This window comes from Mus caroli, unplaced genomic scaffold, assembly GCF_978045245.1.
Source record: "Mus caroli unplaced genomic scaffold, Mus_caroli_1 scaffold_17, whole genome shotgun sequence".
Lineage (NCBI taxonomy): Eukaryota > Metazoa > Chordata > Mammalia > Rodentia > Muridae > Mus > Mus caroli.
Window position 1 is genome coordinate 86,999,385 of NW_028227272.1, and position 15,228 is coordinate 87,014,612.

The following is a 15,228-nucleotide window of genomic DNA, read 5'->3' on the forward strand; positions in this document are numbered from 1 at the left end:
TCCACTTCATTCCATAATCAAAAAAGGAAAGAGAAGAGCATGTCACGCAGAGCTAGCGCAGGCGGGAGAAGGGAGTCATAAAAGACATAAATAAGATCAGCCCCATGCGGCATGAAACCAAGTAAGCCAGCACTCTGGACATCAGGGCACAGAGAGCACACCCTAGTGACGTCACCCTAGTGACACCACCTTCTGGAGGACCAGTATCCCAGAGTCAGTCACACAGATCCAACCAGGATCAGAGTCCTATGCTAAGGAGCAAAAAAGGCAGGCATGCTGTTACATGCCCGGTGTCCCAGCTATTCGGGAGTCTGAAGCAGGAAGGCCACAGTAAGCCAGAAGCTCAGTCAGTAGGCAATATAGCAAGCACCAACACAGGATAGAATAAAGACAATGCATGTGCATTTTTATTGACATAACTAGAATTTTGAAACCTTAATGTATAGTCTCTTAATGGGGAGGGGGGGTGGGGAACAAATATGAGAGAGACAGAATTGAGACAGATAGTCAAAGTAAAGTGAGATTTCAGACCCTACGGTGAGTTAACAAGCCCCACATTGCTCTCTCAGTGTTGGGTAAAGCCAGACCCGAGGATACCAACAATCCCATGATAGATAACTTTTTTTTTTTTTTTTTTTGGTTTTTCGAGACAGGATTTCTCTGTATAGCCCTGGCTGTCCTGGAACTCACCCTGTAGACCAGGCTGGCCTCAAACTCAGAAATCTGCCTGCCTCTGCCTCCCAAGTGCTGGGATCAAAGGCGTGCGCCACCACGCCTGGCAACATTTTTTTACTATGTTATTTGGTTATGTTTCTTAAATGGTTAAGGCAGGCAGACTTCATCCAGGATGACGGCAGTGGACAGACACCAACCCTGCTAGAATCAGGAGAGAGATTGGGCTAAACCGAGAACACAGGAACGACAGCTGGGGGTTTATGGCTTGAGTAGGGTGAGAGGCCAATGGGAAGAAAATTACTAACAGGAAACATCAAGGTGGGACAGCTTCTTGCTATGGGCCAGTCCAGGACCGAGACCCAGAGGGGGATGGGAGGAAGAGCAGGAGGACCAGTAACTCATCAGACCCCAAAGGTGATCAGTCATCCATGGGGATTTTCAGTAAGTGGTCTAGCATGGCTCTTAAACACATCTGCTCCCAGCCTTCTGGGCAGATGACAGGTGCATCTCTTTCCTTGAAGGAACAAGCGCCACGTGTGCGTAACAGGCTCCCATAGTGCTTCTCTGGGAAGACCTCACGCCCCCTACGTTCTGTAAGTTGCCTTGATCATGGTATTTTAACACAGCAGTGAATATGATACAGAAAAGAAGAAAACAACATTTGAGGGGGCTTGGGGGCCTAGCTCAGTGGTAGGGGACTTGGGGGCCTAGCTCAGTGGTAGGAGCTTGGGGGCCTACCTCAGTAGTAGGGGCTTGGGGGCCTAGCTCAGTGGTGGGGGACTTGGGGGCCTAGCTCAGTGGTAGGGAGCTTGGGGGCCTAGCTCAGTGGTGGGGGGCTTGGGGCCTAGCTCAGTGGTAGGAGCTTGGGGGCCTAGCTCAGTGGTAGGGGGCTTGGGGGCCTAGCTCAGTGGTAGGAGCTTGGGGGCCTAGCTCAGTGGTGGGGGGCTTGGGGGCCTAGCTCAGTGGTGGGGGACTTGGGGGCCTAGCTCAGTGGTAGGGAGCTTGGGGGCCTAGCTCAGTGGTAGGGGGCTTGGGGGCCTAGCTCAGTGGTAGGAGCTTGGGGGCCTAGCTCAGTAGTAGGGGCTTGGGGGCCTAGCTCAGTGGTAGGAGCTTGGGGGCCTAGCTCAGTGGTAGGAGCTTGGGGGCCTAGCTCAGTGGTAGGAGCTTGGGGGCCTAGCTCAGTGGTGGGGGGCTTGGGGGTCTAGCTCAGTGGTGGGGGACTTGGGGGCCTAGCTCAGTGGTAGGGAGCTTGGGGGCCTAGCTCAGTGGTGGGGGGCTTGGGGCCCTAGCTCAGTGGTGGGGGGCTTGGGGGCCTAGCTCAGTGGTAGGGGGCTTAGGGGCCTAGCTCAGTGGTAGGGGGCTTGGGGGCCTAGCTCAGTGGTAGGAGCTTGGGGGCCTACCTCAGTGGTAGGGGCTTGGGGGCCTAGCTCAGTGGTAGGAGCTTGGGGGCCTAGCTCAGTGGTGGGGGGCTTGGGGGCCTAGCTCAGTGGTGGGGGACTTGGGGGCCTAGCTCAGTGGTAGGAGGCTTGGGGGCCTAGCTCAGTGGTAGGGGCTTGGGGGCCTAGCTCAGTGGTAGGGAGCTTGGGGGCCTAGCTCAGTGGTAGGGGGCTTGGGGGCCTAGCTCAGTGGTAGGAGGCTTGGGGGCCTAGCTCAGTGGTAGGGCGCTTGCCAAGGAAACCCTGGATTCAGTGCCTAGTATTTAAAAAGAAAAAATGTACCTGAATACATCGGAGAATAATAATAAAGGAGCCAGGAACATTTGAAGACTCGATTCAAAGCATTACATGCAACACACGGTTAGAGCGACCCACCCACCCACCCACCCCCCACACAGAACCTGAACAATAACCCATATCCAGGGAGTGCATATAAAAGCAAAATGCCCTCCTTGCATCCTCAAAGCCAACACACACACATACGGGACGTGGGTTGTTGAAGATCCACAAGGAATGCATGTGATGGTGCATGCCTCTAGTCCCAATGCTCAGGAGCTCAGGAGGTACAGGGAGGTGGATCTCTATAAGATCAAGGTCAGTGTGGTCTACATAGCAAGTTCCAAACCAGCTAGGGCTACATAGTGAGAGAGTCTGTCTCAAACAAACAAACAAACAAACAAACAAAGGGCGCTGTGCTAAACACTCCATCTTAGATCGTCAGCAATGCTCTGTTCCCAAGGCAATCCTCCCGCCCCGGCCCCTGTGCAAGTCAGAGGAAGCCAGGGCAGGGAAATCGGGGAACTCATAGCATTTCCTTCCTGCAGGGTCACCTGGGATCCGACCATCACGTGGCTTCTTCCAAGCCACCAGTCCCTCTGTTTCAGTTACAGGCGATGAAGGGACTTCTTCCTACGACCCCCAGGTCCCTCATCCCCACCCCTCGCCCTTCATAGCCACCTTCATGCAATGCTCTGTATATTCCTGTCCAGTCTGTGATGAGCAACAGTGCACAGACAGAAGGCAGAGAATCCGAATGGAATTCAGATTTCCACATCTGCTCTCAACTATAGGAGGGAAAAAAAGAAAGAAAAGAGGAGCCCAGTTTCTAAAGCATATTAACATGAGGCAATGGGATGGAGACAAAGGGGTGGGGGTGTCCAAGGAGCCTCCAAATTTAACAGTATCTGAAATCCATGAGATTCTACCCAAATTTTGCATATGCATGCATTTTCCTGAGAAGAGAAATCCAGAGAGAAAAAGAGCACATTTGTTCCTGGAGCCTCCAAAGTTGAGGTGCTGCTGTAGGAGCCAGCAGGTCTCCTCACTGAGGAGAGGGAGAAGCACACAGACTGCACACACCTATGTCAGTCTCTAGGAGGGAACCCGACCACATCCCTCACCGAGGGTGCAGGGGCTGGAGGACCCGCCACCCGCCACTCGCCACCCACCCACCCACCGGGCAAGACAGCTGGGATGGTGCCTTCCACTCACAGCTCCCTCCCAATAGTCAAGTGACATTTGCAAAGCTCATCAACTCAGCAGGTGTTCAGGCATACAAGCAATAGGAAAGCAGATCCGGGGCCTGAGGAAAAAAAAAATCCTATCCTACTTACAAGGCCCCCCACCCCCACCCCCAGGACCGCTGGCAAAGTGCACAACAGAAAATCCAAGAGAAAAAATACACTGGAGACAGCAGAACAGCCAGGCAAGCATTCTAGAAACATCCAGGTAGGCAACGGAAACCCAGGGGGTGTCATCAGGTGACTGTCCCCTAGGCAGCCACCAACCCTTACCAGACCCGTGCCCCCAAACCCCTGCCTGCCTGCCCCCATGAACAAGCATGTGTGACTCACCCTGTCTAGCTTACCCCTGGAGACTATACAGTGTAAAACTCCCAGGGCTGCGGTTGACACTCGCCTTGCCCAGCCCCGGGGGTCTGTTTAGTGGTCTCGGTGTCCTTCACACTGAGGGTGGTCTGATAAAGCAACAGAAGGTGATAAGAGATTGATGGAGCTGACACCACCCGTTGATGCCAAAAGGAAGTGACAAGCCATCTGGGCAGCAGCTCCTGAGGGGGGCCCGGAGCCTCTAACCCACATGGAGCCCCACGACTCCTCCTGTGCCGCTCTCCCTTCCCAGTTGTCCTCAGCTCAGAGGTGGAGGATACAGCAGCCAAGATGGACTCCCCGGTGGCCCTGGACAGGCTGAGGCATTACTCTGAAATTCGGTATCCTCGAATGTCAACTGGGGTCAATAGAGTCACAGCACCCATCTTTTCTGAGGCTTAAATTCACACCCAGTTCTTAGAACAATGCCCAGAGTACAGAAATAACCACACACAGGCTGTCCCACACGGTGCACTTCAGCTGGTTTGGAAGAGCCATGTAACAAAGAGGCATCTGTGCTCCGAAGAGCAGCCAAATCCTAACAGCCCCAGCCCACAGGCCAGCGACGCATGTCCTTGATCCTGGGATGTGTTGTGTATGTTAATGTTTCTAAAATTACAGCGGGCACTGAATTTATCGTGTATCATGCATGTCGCCTGTTAAACAGGGACAACCACATCAAGCTGACAGGGTCTGCGGAGGACAGGAAAAAGTGAAACTCTCTCCATGGGCCGTGCTTGGGCGTACACAGACATCAGTGCTCTATGGTTCTTATGAGCAGCACAGACCTAACCCACCGCACACCTTCCCCTCGACCATATGTGGAAACAAGTTCACTCTCACCGGATCCCGGCATCCCTCCACTCTGCTACCAAAGATGCTGGCCGAATGGCCAAAGCCTAGGGAAACACACAGACACTGTGAACCTTCAGGCCTTTGCTAGAGTTCCCCTACTCTGTTGGCATCGCAGAACTACTGATTTACGGAACGTGCTTTACAAAGTTGCCCAGTTGCATCTTGTCATATCCTGAGTTCATCCAAGGTTGATCTGGGTTTTTGCTTGGGGAATAATCCGCACGTCACTGGGTTGGCTTTTCAGTGGCCCCTACCACCCAACAGGTGTCCCCCCCTCGAACAGTGTGAGAAAGCTCCGTGGAAGACACAACCTTTAGCAGAGAGACTAGAGAAACGGTTCAGTGGTTAAGAACAGCGTACTGTGCTTGCAGAGAACCAGGGTTCCACTCCTAGCACCTATATGGCCATCCCTGCTCTCCAGGGAATCAGTCCCTTCTTCCGGCCTCCAAAGACACCAGGTACTTACATGGCATACAAGCAAGCAAAATACTCACACACGTCAAATAAGTACAACTGGGGAAAAAGTGTTAAATTAAAATTCAAAGCCATTTAACAGAGGCACAGGAGAAGCCAAGCCAAACAGTGGAGGGAAAGTATCAGTGAGTGTGTCTGAGGGGCTTGGGGGCCTAACTCAGTGGTGGGGGCTTGGGGGCCTAGCTCAGTGGTAGGGGCTTGGGGGCCTAGCTCAGTGGTAGGGGGCTTGGGGGCCTAGCTCAGTGGTGGGGGGCTTGGGGGCCTAGCTCAGTGGTAGGAGCTTGGGGGCCTACCTCAGTAGTAGGGGCTTGGGGGCCTAGCTCAGTGGTAGGAGCTTGGGGGCCTAGCTCAGTGGTGGGGGGCTTGGGGGCCTAGATCAGTGGTAGGAGCTTGGGGGCCTAGCTCAGTGGTAGGGGGCTTGGGGGCCTAGCTCAGTGGTAGGAGCTTGGGGGCCTAGCTCAGTGGTGGGGGACTTGGGGGCCTAGCTCAGTGGTGGGGGACTTGGGGGCCTAGCTCAGTGGTAGGAGCTTGGGGGCCTAGCTCAGTAGTAGGGGCTTGGGGGCCTAGCTCAGTGGTAGGGGGCTTGGGGGCCTAGCTCAGTGGTAGGGGGCTTGGGGGCCTAGCTCAGTGGTAGGGGGCTTGGGGGCCTAGCTCAGTGGTAGGAGCTTGGGGGCCTGCCTCAGTGGTAGGGGCTTGGGGGCCTAGCTCAGTGGTAGGAGCTTGGGGGCCTAGCTCAGTGGTGGGGGGCTTGGGGGCCTAGCTCAGTGGTGGGGGACTTGGGGGCCTAGCTCAGTGGTAGGGGGCTTGGGGGCCTAGCTCAGTGGTAGGAGCTTGGGGGCCTGCCTCAGTGGTAGGGGCTTGGGGGCCTAGCTCAGTGGTAGGAGCTTGGGGGCCTAGCTCAGTGGTGGGGGGCTTGGGGGCCTAGCTCAGTGGTGGGGGACTTGGGGGCCTAGCTCAGTGGTGGGGGACTTGGGGGCCTAGCTCAGTGGTAGGGGGCTTGGGGGCCTAGCTCAGTGGTAGGGGGGTTGGGGGCCTAGCTCAATGGTAGGAGCTTGGGGGCCTAGCTCAGTGGTAGGAGCTTGGGGGCCTAGCTCAGTGGTGGGGGGCTTGGGGGCCTAGCTCAGTGGTAGGGGCTTGGGGGCCTAGCTCAGTGGTAGGGGGGTTGGGGGCCTAGCTCAGTGGTAGGGGGCTTGGGGGCCTAGCTCAGTGGTAGGAGCTTGGGGGCCTGCCTCAGTGGTAGGGGCTTGGGGGCCTAGCTCAGTGGTAGGAGCTTGGGGGCCTAGCTCAGTGGTGGGGGACTTGGGGGCCTAGCTCAGTGGTAGGGGGCTTGGGGGCCTAGCTCAGTGGTAGGAGCTTGGGGGCCTGCCTCAGTGGTAGGGGCTTGGGGGCCTAGCTCAGTGGTAGGAGCTTGGGGGCCTAGCTCAGTGGTGGGGGGCTTGGGGGCCTAGCTCAGTGGTGGGGGACTTGGGGGCCTAGCTCAGTGGTAGGGAGCTTGGGGGCCTAGCTCAGTGGTAGGGGGCTTGGGGGCCTAGCTCAGTAGTAGGGGCTTGGGGGCCTAGCTCAGTGGTAGGAGCTTGGGGGCCTAGCTCAGTGGTAGGGGGCTTGGGGGCCTAGCTCAGTGGTAGGGGAGTTGGGGGCCTAGCTCAATGGTAGGAGCTTGGGGGCCTAGCTCAGTGGTAGGAGCTTGGGGGCCTAGCTCAGTGGTGGGGGGCTTGGGGGCCTAGCTCAGTGGTAGGGGCTTGGGGGCCTAGCTCAGTGGTAGGGGGGTTGGGGGCCTAGCTCAGTGGTAGGGGGGTTGGGGGCCTAGCTCAGTGGTAGGAGGCTTTGGGGCCTAGCTCAGTGGTAGGGCGCTTGCCAAGGAAGCCCTGGATTCAGTGCCTAGTATTTAAAAAGAAAAAATGTACCTGAATACATCGGAGAATAATAATAAAGGAGCCAGGAACTGAACCCCTGAGATGCTCGGTGGCCTCCCTTACCCACAGTCTGGGGAGCCAGAATAATCCATAGTGGCTGAGTAGCCCCGGTCAAATGGTTGGTACTGCAAGTGCCAAACTTGTAGTGCTCAGCCCTTCGGATTCATCTTCCCCAGCCCCCAGATCTGACAGCATTTCACATGCTCGCTGAGATATCTTGAGGATGGGATGCAAGTCCAAATCTGGGATTCACTTATGCACCAGGTCTGTGTTACCGTCGAGTCGGGGACCACTTCAGTGGTAAATCGTTGCTGGTTTTGGAGTTTGGCTGTGCATTCCTACCCTTTATCATCCTCACTGCTTCCTTGGTGCCTGAAGACTTGGGGACACTAATCCAGCAAGGGTACAATCCAAAAGCACAGACATCTAAGAACACGGGTCCTAGGTCAGACTGCTGGATACAAAGTACTGATTTCCAACAGTTACACTCGTGCCCTCCCTCCAACCAATCTCTGACACCCCCAAAATCTCATGTATAAGATGAGGGTAAGGGCATCAACAGGAAGTGGGGATTGATCAACATCAAACAAGCACGGACCTGTGGGAAGCTTCAGTCATCCCCACGACACAGCCACTGAGGTCCAGGAACCCAGTGAGCCAGGGGTGGACTGTCTGCAGTCTCCAGTGGACGGGGAAATGGGAAGACAAGAGGGAAAACACAGACGAGCCACAGGTTGACGGTGTGATGGCGGTGGGTTTTCTTCAAAGCCCAAGAATGCCAGTCACACATTCCTAGGCCACTCAGCTTCCACCCCAGCCCTCGTGAGCCAGTTTCTGTGTTCTCTGAGCCGTGTCTTCCTCACCTACACAAGATTACACCGAGGGCCACGCCCCATCTCGGGGGCTGGACATCTGTGAGTTTTCTGCATTTCACTGCTTTCCCCGGAGACAAAAAGGGACAAGGGAGGCAAAAGCTAGATCCTTATAACTCTCAAGAAAGCATGCCACACGCACACACAAAAGCCACTGGACCAGACATGACCAGCGACGATTTCCTACTACCTCTCCAGGCCAGCTTACCTCTTCCAGCACTGTGCCGTCACAGATTTTTTACCCAAAGCCCAGAGGGCAAGCCCAGTCTGTAAAACCCAGGGAAAAAGAAAAGAAAGACCCAGGACCCATTGTCCTCATCAGCCCACGCAGCCTCCCGACTGTCCATGGAAAGTTTTGGACAGCTACTTCATAAGGTGGTGCTTGAGTTGTCAGTGAGAAAGGCTAGGGCAGGTCACCTGCGTAGGGACATCTGATGGACAAGGTTTGGGATAAATGTCAAACAATGCCTGCACAGGCTGCAGTGCCACTTGCTTACACAGCTGTTTCCTTTCTCAGACAAACGATGACACAGCACTTTTGAATGCAGATCATCTTCAATTAAGACGTTTCTGCCGAAAAGCTCTCTTGGCAGGACCAGCGACGTAATCCGTCACTGTTCTTCCGCTCGGATCTTTCAAGGGTAGCGGGGCAATTTATTTTTGTTGATTTAAACAAAACACAAAGGGAAAGGACCTAAAAATTGACTAGCCAGTTAAACTCAATGATTCTCCATGACAGAGTACACAGTCTGGCTTTGCTAGAGTTATAAACTGTCTCCCCAGCTAGCTCGCAGTCAGGTTTGGGATCCAACCGAAGCTGTGTTGACAGAAAGACTAAGTAAGGTTGGACTGTGCAGAATTCTTCTCTGTGTTGGAATGGACAGGGGCCTGCACCTGCACAGCAAGATATTGCAGCATGCATAGCCTGAGGAAGACCAATTTGGGTTGAATGAGCGGGCTACAGTCAGTCACTTCATGGGACTGACTCTTTAGTAAACTGCAGTCACTAACAAGAGTTCGTTGAGATGCCCACACGTATAAATACCCAGACACTTCACTTGCTCTCTTCCTTTCCCGAGAGAACAAGTGTCCAGACGAGCAGCCCACCAAGTGTTGTGGTTCCAAGGCTACTACAGACTTAGTCAGTGCAAGAAAGGGCACATAAGCCTATTTCAGCCCCCAGTACAGTTGTCCTTTAATCGCTGCCACAAGGTCAAGCCTGCAATTGCAATGAATTCGCTCGGAACAGCCCCAAACCGCGGAGGCAACAGAGTGCCAGCGCTTGCTGGTGGTCAGGGCATGAATGTTGCAAGGCTGCTACGCATTTTTTAAACTCGATTGTACATAATTGTTAATCACTGACCCATCTCCAACCTCCTGGGCTGGAACATGTTGCTAGGCAACCCATTTTGCTCTAGATACTTTCTGAAAGCAAGCCCAACAGCAACCAAGTGTCAGCTAAGTAAACACTAACTGTTAGTGACAGGTTCAAATAATGAAGGATGCCCAGCATCCTTAAGGCTTATTTATTTCATATGCCGTCCTAACGCAAACGTGTATTTCCCCATGTCTTACAACTGAGCCAATAAGCCATCTTAGGTTGGATTGGATGCAATTGCCCTTTATAACCCAGAGGGGTTCAAACACTAGGAAACAGGAATTGCTTTCTTCAGAATCGTAACTGTGCTTTGAATTGCAAACATCTCATTTACCAGCTGGGAAAGATAACCTACTTCTAAATGCCCAAGTAAGAGGTCACACGCACCTTTCTGTTAAAGCTGATCACTAACTTATCTGACTATTGCTTGGACAATAACCACACAGCCCCTGTCTTTTCAAATATGCAGATCCACAGGGAACAGAACTAATTTTATTGTTCCTAATTTAAGACCTGGGACATCAGGGGACATCCTGAAGACGGGGACAGAACAGCCAAGTACAAGAAAGAAGTCATTTAACGGGAAAGCATCGGTGTACTGGCTGGGTTTGTGTGTGTCAACTTGACACAAGCTGGAGTTAGCACAGAGAAAGGAGCCTCCCTTGAGGAAATGCCTCCATGAGATCCAGCTGTAAAGGTATATTCTCAATTAATGATCAAGGAAGGAGGGCCTAGCCCATTGTGGGTGGTGCCATCCCTGGGCTGGTAGTGCTGGGTTCTATAAGAAAGCAGGCTGAGCAAGCCAGGGGAAGCAAGCCAGTAAGCAGCACCCCTCCATGGCCTCTGCATCAGCTCCTGCCTCCTGACCTGCTTGAGTTCCAGTCCTGACTTCCTTGGTGATGAACAGCAGTGTGGAAGAGTAAGCTGAATAAACCCTTTCCTCCCCAACTTGCTCCTTGGTCATGATGTTTGTGCAGGAATAGAAACTCTAAGACAATCAGAAAGATGGGTGGCTGGAATCATGGACCGCCATGTCATTCCTGGGAAATACAAAGACTTTATGTCCACATCCAAGAAGCCCAGTGTGTCACAGGGAATTCGTGCTAAGGACACATAATGGCCTTGTCCTTGTTCTCAAGAGATTCTCTAGAAAATCTTCACCATCACTACTGTGAGTACTGATACCAGCTTAGGTAGTACCCAGGGACAGATAAGTAACCTCATTAAGAAAGAAATGTTGCGGGGATGGAGAGATGGTTCAGCAGTTAAGAGCATCGACTATTCTTCCGAAGGTCCTGAGTTCAAATCCCAGCAACCACATGGTGGCTCACAACCATCCATAATGAGATGATGCCCTCTTCTGGTGTGTCTGAAGACAGCTACAGTGTACTTACATACAGTAAATAAATCTTTAAAAGAAAGGAAGAAAGGAAGGAAGGAGGGAAGGAAGGAAGGAAGGAAGGAAGGAAGGAAGGAGGGAAAGAAAGAGGGAGGGAAGGAAGGAAGGAAGAAAGGAAGGAAGGAAGGAGGGAGGGAGGGAAGGAAGGAAGGAATGTTGGGCCAGCAAGATGTTTCATCAAGCAAAGTAGCTTGCTCCCAAAACCTGACAACCTGAATTTGATCTCCGTGTCCCACCTGGCACAAGGAGAAATATGACGCGCACACATACACTAAATAATGTAAAAATAAAATTAAAGAATTGATACAAGTTATCAGGTGAAGGGAAAACTCATAGTGAGGTTCAAAGTTCAGATTTCTGCCCTTGCATACAGGTTTGGATATCTATGTGCTGCGGTTTGAGCACACACCGGGTGTTTGAACACTTGGGTCCTGGCTGGTGGCACTGTCTGGGCAGGTCATGGAACCTTGAGGAGTGCAGTCTTGCTGGAGGAAGTATGTCCCTACGACCTGGCTGAGGCTTCATAGCCTGGCCCCACTTCCTGTTCTGTTTCTCTCTCTCTCTCTCTTCCTCGTGGATGACATGGCCAGCCAGCCTTTTCCACCCCCGCCACCATGCTTTCCTGACGACAGTCATGGCTGCCCTGCTAGGGCAGATTCTATCTCTCTGGAGCCAAAACCAAAATGGCCCTCTCTCCTCTAAGCTGCTTTTGCCGTATATTTCATCACAGCAACAGGAGAGTAACTCAGAAACTACGTCATCAGAATTCTCTAGTGGCCAGAGGTACCTAGGACTGTGAGGTATAATCTACAGGTTAGACGGAAGAAGCATGGTGTTGTGCAAATGATAAGCTGTCTAAAGAAGCTAACAGAATAGCCGTATGTGCCTGGGTGGGTCCTGTGAAACACCATCAGGGTTCTCACTCACTGCGGAATTGCTTCATTTGTAACTTTTTAAAGAATGAACTATGGAGCAGGCATGGGCCCATCCCTTTAATCCCAGCACTCAGGAGGCAGAGGCAGGTGGATTTCTGAGTTCCAGGCCAGCCTGGTCTACAAAGTGAGTTCCAGGACAGCCAGGGCTACACAGAGAAACCCTGTCTCAAAAAACCAAAAAAAAAAAAAAAAAAAAAAAAGAATGAACTATGAAAAAAATAAAAAATAAAAAGACTTCTGGGGAGTGGAGGTGTATGCCTTTAATTCCAGAACTTGGGGGGCAGAGGAAGGTGGATTTCTGTCTGAGTTCCAGGCCAGCCTGATTTACAGAGTGAGTTCCAGGATAGCCAGGACTACATACAGAAAATCTGTCTCAAAACAGAAACAAACAAAAAAAGACATAACAAACAAACAAAAATAAAGAGAAACAAAGTCAAAGATAAGCAAATGTTTTTTCTTCGCTCTATGGTTTCTCTCTAACTCTCTGGAGTAACTCCAATTGGGTTTCTTACTTCCTGCAAAGGCAGCCTCCTCAGTCATGCCCCAGTAACTTGCTTCACACACTCATCATAACAACACAGATGCAACTTTAGGTGGAGTCCTCTGGACCATTCCTTAGCTACCATCCATTTTCTACAGTTCCCAAAATAAAACCCATACCCAGCCGGGCAGTGGTGGCGCACGCCTTTAATCCCAGCACTCAGGAGGCAGAGGCAGGTGGATTTCTGAGTTCGAGGCCAGCCTGATCTACAGAGTGAGTTCCAGGACAGCCAGGGCTATACAGAGAAACCCTGTCTTGAAAAACAAAACAAAACAAAACAAAACAAACAAACAAACAAGCCATACCCAGCCACTCTCCCATGTTCTGTGCTTACAAAGATATGAAGACTACAAAAAGAATGACCAGCTATATCTCCGTCAAAAGCAGTCAGGTCTGCCAGAAGCCCAGGAAAGAGAAAAGAAAATTTCCAACCCATAAGCATGTCTAAGGACACACAGCCCAACATGACCACTTCTAGTTGGTACCACAAATTGGGGACTTCCGTTGGAATCTCAGGGGAACAACATCTACGTCCCTCAAGCACACAATGAAATTAATGAAATCTAGAAATGGCAAAGACTAAATAAATACCAAGAGCCAGCTGCTCAGTCATATTCAGAAGCTCACCTCTGCCCATTGAGAGAAGATGTGACTTTACTAGGGACACAGTGAACCAGCTATGACAGTCACTGTGCACTTCTGGGATTCCAAGCCTACAACTGTAGGAAATTCATTCGCAGAGACATGGTGAACCCATGTCGGAGAACAAGCAAAGCCCCGGAGTGAACACAGTAATGTGTGCAAGTGGATTTTGTGCTGTTCCGACCCACAGTGCACCACGCCATGTTAGAATGGGTGCTGCCATGACGTGAGGCAGACAGGCTCCAACTGGAGTTCTAGAGACCACACAGTTCCCAACTTGGGCCAGCAATAGCTTTTAATAGGCTTGAGGTTTCGCTCACTGGCAAAGCGTTTGCCTAGTGTGTCGGCCCCCTAGTCCTGTGAACAGTGCCACCAAAAAGGAACAACAAAACACTGCCCCCTTGGTTGAAAACAGTCTTCTTAGTTAAAATACGAAAACAATTGAGTCAAGAAAATTTAAAAGGGCCCATTGGACTTGCAAACTTTATATGCCCCAATATAGGGGAATGCCAGGGCCAAAAGAATGGGAATGGGTGGGTAGGGAAGTGGGGGGCGCTATGGGGGACTTTTGGGATAGCATTGGAAATGTAATTGAGGAAAATATGTAATAAAAATATATAAAAGAAAAGAAAATTTAAAAGTCTATAATACAATTTGTTTCCATGATTTTGTTTGGTTAAAACTGTACAAGTAGGGGGAGTGGGAGAATTCAGGTGGGAAGGGTGGCAGCAGGGATGGATAGACAGATGGACACATGGACAGATGGTTGGTAAGAGGTAGAAGTCTACTAATGTAGAGTTGTATAGACTTGTGATCCACTGTTATGGTTTTTAAATTTTTGTAGGCTAGTGTTGTCATGTTGAAAGTGAAGAGAAATTGCTACATGGGAATCCCTAGCAAACGGCCTTTTCACTCACACTGAGTCCACTACCATACTGAGACAAGATAAAAAGACAGAAATAAGATAAAAAGACAGAAATAATGGAGCCGAGAGAAGGAAGGGGGCCCATCATCCTGCACGGTGACAACACTGTCTCAAAGGCTGAACCAGGGTCAGTATTCCTCTCCCCAGGTTTAAGGCCTCAATGTTTATGCCCTTGAGCAGGCCCCATTCCTTATTCAGACACTGAGACTCTCAAAACTTTACAGCAAGGACACTGTGTGTCCCATGGGCCAGACTCCTACATTACCTTGTAACCTTGTTAAGTGTCTCCCACCCTCTAGGAATCACAACCCCCCCCCCCCCGCCCCAAATCCTCTACATGACCATTGTAAAAACCCATCCTCGGCTATATCTCACTTCCTCCTGAATGCACCCTTCCCCTAACCGTCCTGCATAAGCCTGTACTAAAATACCTTTAATTCCGTCTCCAACTCTGCTGCCTAGCCAGCTTCTACTGAGTTCTTTTCATTATCAGAGTTCCAGATGTTGGTTTGTGAGTTGAGGTCCCTAAAACTCTTGGGGGAGGGGTTCTCAGGCTGACGAGGGCGACAGTGGGGAGCTGTGAATCCTCTATCCCAACTTTACCGCTGATGGAAAAGAAGGGACAGTGGAACAGTGTGTGGAAGGGTGACATCTTCCAGGAACTTCATCTCCTCATGCCCCGTGCCCGTGCAGATAAGCTCAGTATTTTGTCTGCCCGAATCACCGCTCCTCATAGGAGTTCACTGCTCAGACATGCAAACCTTGCAGATGTATGGACGGGCCATCCACGAAGCACTTGCTCCCTCTGTGAAGGGCTCCCCACTATTCGCAGGAAGTGCTCTATTTGCCTCTTGGATCTCTCAAGTGATGGCTATAGCTCCATGTGGTCACTGTCCATTCAGCTGCTCCCACTCAATCACCGGCTGACTCACACAGCAACTACTCATTTGGGCTCTTGGTACTTGGTATAGCTCTGGATTAAGCTGTGGTTTAGGCAGGACAAAAACTATTTGCCCCTGAAAGGTCAGCCTGGACATCGTGTCTTCTGTGCCAGGCGTGGCTACAGAGGAGATTTTAAAGGCTTAGCGCATCTCCAGTCCACTCACCGCTAGAGTGGACCGCAGCTTCCCATTAAGTCAGTTAACCTACATTTGTCACAAAGCAGTGCAGTGTGTCACTGACCCACTTTGTTTCACTTCTTTGCCAGTCAATGACATTCACATGTCACAATGGATTGCATTTTTAACTAAGGAATTAAATATATTTGCCCTGGATTTATTCAAGTGAGCTTGAAAGG

At 51.4% G+C, this 15,228-nt stretch overlaps 1 protein-coding gene across 4 annotated transcripts in view; it reads right to left on the reverse strand.

The window, feature by feature from the left end:
• The window catches only part of Tiam1 (TIAM Rac1 associated GEF 1), a 349,838-nt gene that overhangs the window by 270,427 nt on the left and 64,183 nt on the right, over positions 1–15,228 (reverse strand). The window contains exon 2 of one of the 4 annotated variants that reach the window (XM_029470564.2): positions 3,965–4,086. The exons of the other annotated variants lie outside the window; for them this stretch is intronic. The gene's annotated coding sequence lies outside the window, so the exon portion shown is untranslated. The remainder of the gene's footprint in view (positions 1–3,964; positions 4,087–15,228) is intronic. 4 annotated transcript variants of the gene reach the window in all.